Below are 4,515 nucleotides of genomic sequence, written 5' to 3' on the forward strand. Positions count from 1 at the left end.
TCCCCAATTAGTTGGAATATTTATCTTCGGGTATAATAATAATTTGACAAGGACACTTGCAATTTATATTTATGACTGATGGACTGTTATGGACAAAAACCAGACGGACATATTGAATAATCCAGGACAAAGGACAATTAACCCATGGGCATAAAACTAAAATCAACACGTCAAACATCATGATTACGGAAGTTTAAATAAGCATAATTCTTTTATTTCATATTTAATTTCCTTTATTTTATATTTAATTGCACTTCTAATTATCGCACTTTTATCGCACTTTTAATTATCGCACTTTTAATTATCGCAATTTAATTTTATCGCATTTTTATTATTCGCAATTTCATTATCGTTATTTACTTTACGCTTTAATTTAAAGTCTTGTATTTATTTTATATTTTACATTAGGTTTTAACTACGACTAAAGTTTTAAAATCGACAAACCGGTCATTAAACGGTAAAAACCCCCCTTTATAATAATAATATTACTTATATATATATTTGTATTTTTATAAAAGTAAATTAATATAGCGTTGAGCTTTGTTTAAAGATTTCCCTGTGGAATGAACCGGACTTACTAAAAACTACACTACTGTACGATTAGGTACACTGCCTATAAGTGTTGTAGCAAGGTTTAAGTATATCCATTCTATAAATAAATAAATATCTTGTGTAAAATTGTATCGTATTTAATAGTATTTTCCTAGTAAAATATAAGCTATTTTGTATACACCTCGTTCGACATCAAACTGCATTCAAGAAACTGATTTCGATGTAACATATTTGTATTGTAAACCATTATGTAATGGTCGTGTGCAAACAGGATATTTTAGATTATCATTATTTGATAATCTACGTAAGGCTTTTTAAACCTTTATTTATGAAATAAAGGTTATGGTTTGTTTTAAAAATGAATGCAGTCTTTGAAAAACGTCTCATATAGAGGTCAAAACCTCGCAACGAAATCAATTAATATGGAACGTTTTTAATCAATAAGAACGGGACATTTCAGTTGGTATCAGAGCGTTGGTCTTAGAGAACCAGAATTTTGCATTAGTGTGTCTTATCGAGTTTGTTAGGATGCATTAGTGAATCTGGACTTCGACCGTGTTTACTTGAAAAATGATTGCTTAACAAATTTTGTTGGAAACTATATATTTTTAACATGTGAATATTATGTGATATATTAATCTCTTAACGCGTTTGATATTATGTGATAGATGACTACCTCTAGAACAAGTCCCATTGACTCACCTAATAATAATGAAGAGTCAAATGTAAATTGGAATGATTCGTGGACTGATTCACAAGTTCCCGAAGAGGAACCGGAAGAAGAGTCGGAACCGGAAGAAGAATCGGAACCGGAAGAAGAATCGGAACCGGATGAAGAAATAGAACCGGTGGGGGAATTAATAAAACGGTTAAGTAAAAGAAAATCCTCAACCAACCGACCAAGGTTAATTATGGTCAATGGTGTTTCCGCCAAGGAAGCAAAATATTGGGAGGATTACCAATTCTCCGATGAATCGGAATCTGACGAGAATTCCGATGATGTTATAGAAATTACCCCAACTGAATTTAAAAAGGCAAAAGAAAATAATAAGGGAAAGGGCATAAAAATAGAGAAATCTAATTCCAACCCCGATGAACTTTATATGTATCGTCAACCCCCGAAGTCCTTAAGTTGTAACAATGATCCGGGAACCTCTAAACCACCAGGTTTTTCTAAACCAATGTGGAAAACGACGGCTCGTATTAGGGGAAAATCATATATCCCTAGAAACTTGGCAAAATGAACCAAAACCGAAGAAGAAGAAACAAGCGATCCGGAATAAGATAGTTGTATTCGTGTGGTGTAATATATGTAATATAGTGTGCTTATGCTTTATGATATATGTAAAAATTGCTTGTATTAATAAGTATTTTTTTTATGAATCTAACTCTTGTCTATTTTACAGTATAAAAACACAAAATGGATAGACAACCCAATATTTTAAGAGACCTACCCGGAGACATGATTGATGAAATCTTGTCTAGAGTCGGTCAGAATTCTTCGGCACAACTATTTAAGGCGAGATCAGTTTGTAAGACATTCGAAGAACGTTCCAAGAATGCCTTGGTTTATAAAAGGCTTTCGTTCGAAAGATGGGGGATATCACATTGGGAAATCCATAAGTTACGATGTGTTTACTTTGACACATATATTGCGGGGAACCCAAATGCTATTTTACGCAATGGGTTAAGAAATTATTTTGACTCAATATATCCGAATATTGGACTTCGTGATTTAGAAAAAGCGGCTAACATGCAACATAAAGAAGCATGTTATGCTTACGGATTAGTAATGTTCGCTTCTCACCAAAGTGAGAACAAGAACATCGGGCTACAACTATTAAACAAAACGTTCCCACAAGTGACGGAGTTGGTAATTGGGGTAAGAAATGAGGTTTTTAGATTGTTACGGGACTGTTGGACATTACGTAACCCTCATCCCTTTGACGACGTTACAACACGCTGTCTTATCAACGGCCATAACGGTTATGTTCCACAAGACCAAGGATGGGAAGTAGTCCTAGTAAAACCAGAATGCATGACTTGTTTCTGGACGTATGAATTACGTGTCTTTATTGCCTTTGCTGAACGACTTGTGTACTAGCTAGAATTATCTTCACAACTATCTTGTATCAAAGTTATTGTGTGCTATATTTCATGCTTTATGTAAAATAAGCGGTATTGTAAGTTTGTAAAATATTATATAAAAGTTTGAACGCGAAATATTATTATAATCAGTTTTTCATATAGAATTGTAGTAGTTGAATTGTATATTAGCTACTAAGTATGAACTTAACGGGTAGGTACTACCTGAATTTAAACTTATAAAACGCTAATATGAAGAAAAAGCTTTTATAAATGAGTTCATATTATGCTACGAAATACTATTAACTACTCTTAATATTCTGTATGATTAACTTGTTCCATTTGACTATTTTGAAGGAAATGGCACCGACTACTCGACACACCGTGAATATGAATGAAGAGGAATTCCGTACTTTTCTAGCTTCAAACATAGCCGCAGTACAGGCTGCGCTACATACCAACAATAACCTTGGATCTAGCAGTATAGGAAATCGTGTAGGATGCACCTACAAAGAATTCACTGCCTGCAAACCTTTGGAATTTGATGGAACCGAAGGACCAATCGGATTGAAACGGTGGACCGAGAAGGTCGAATCGGTGTTTGCCATAAGTAAGTGTACTGAAGAGGACAAAGTGAAGTACGCTACGCATACCTTCACAGGTTCTGTGTTAACATGGTGGAATACCTATCTAGAGCAAGTGGGACAAGACGATGCGTACGCACTACCGTGGTCAGCATTCAAGCACTTGATGAACGAGAAGTACCGTCCCAGAACCGAGGTCAATAAGCTCAAGACAGAACTTAGAGGGTTACGAACCCAAGGATTTGATATTACCAGGTACGAAAGACGATTCACAGAATTGTGCCTATTGTGTCCGGGAGCATTCGAAGATGAGGAAGAGAAGATCGATGCATTTGTGAAAGGATTACCGGAAAGAATCCAAGAAGATATAAGTTCACACGAGCCCGCCTCCATACAACAGGCATGTAGAATGGCTCACAAACTAGTGAACCAGATTGAAGAAAGAATTAAAGAATAGACTGCTGAAGAGGCCAATGTGGAGCAAGTCAAAAGAAAGTGGGAGGAAAACGGTGATAAGAATCACCAATACAACAATGATAGTGCTCCAAATGAACATATATTTAGTAGCAATATCGTTCCAATATGTAAAGTTTTTAAATGTAGTTTCCTTATTTTTAGTTGTAATAGTTAAATAAATAAGTGCGAAGACGAAAGACGCAAATCGCTCGAAAATGAAGATTTAAAGACAAAAACAAAGATTTGAAAGACCAAAACGTCCAAAAAGCTCAAATGTACAAGATACAATTAAAAAGGTTCAAATTATTGATGAAGAACGTCTAAAAATGACAAGAGTACAAGTTACAAAACGCAAAGTACACGATATAAAATAGTACGAAAGGACGTTCGAAAATCCGGAACCAGGACATGAACCAACTCTCAACGCTCGACGCAACGGTGTAAAAATTACGAGTCAACTATGCACAAGAATAAAATATAATATTTAAATAATTCATAATAAGAATAATATTAAATAATAAAAAGTTGTTAATTGAGCATAGTTCAGGGGTCGTAAATGAAAATTCAATTTCTAATTTTGCCTATAAAAGGCTATATTACGTTCGATGAATGGAGGAAGAATTTTTCTATCTTTTTTTTATCCGATCAAATATCTATATCAATTATCAATATCTATATTCTATATCTCTATCATAATGTTAACTTAATAAGATATAACAATAATCTTAATTTTAATTTTAAATTATGATAATAATAAGATTTATGATAGAGATCGTTTGAGTGTGTAAGTCGAAATTCTGTCCGTGTAACGCTACGCTATTTTTAATCATTGTAAGTT

Source organism: Rutidosis leptorrhynchoides, chromosome 1 (genome assembly GCF_046630445.1).
Source record: "Rutidosis leptorrhynchoides isolate AG116_Rl617_1_P2 chromosome 1, CSIRO_AGI_Rlap_v1, whole genome shotgun sequence".
Taxonomy (NCBI): domain Eukaryota; kingdom Viridiplantae; phylum Streptophyta; class Magnoliopsida; order Asterales; family Asteraceae; genus Rutidosis; species Rutidosis leptorrhynchoides.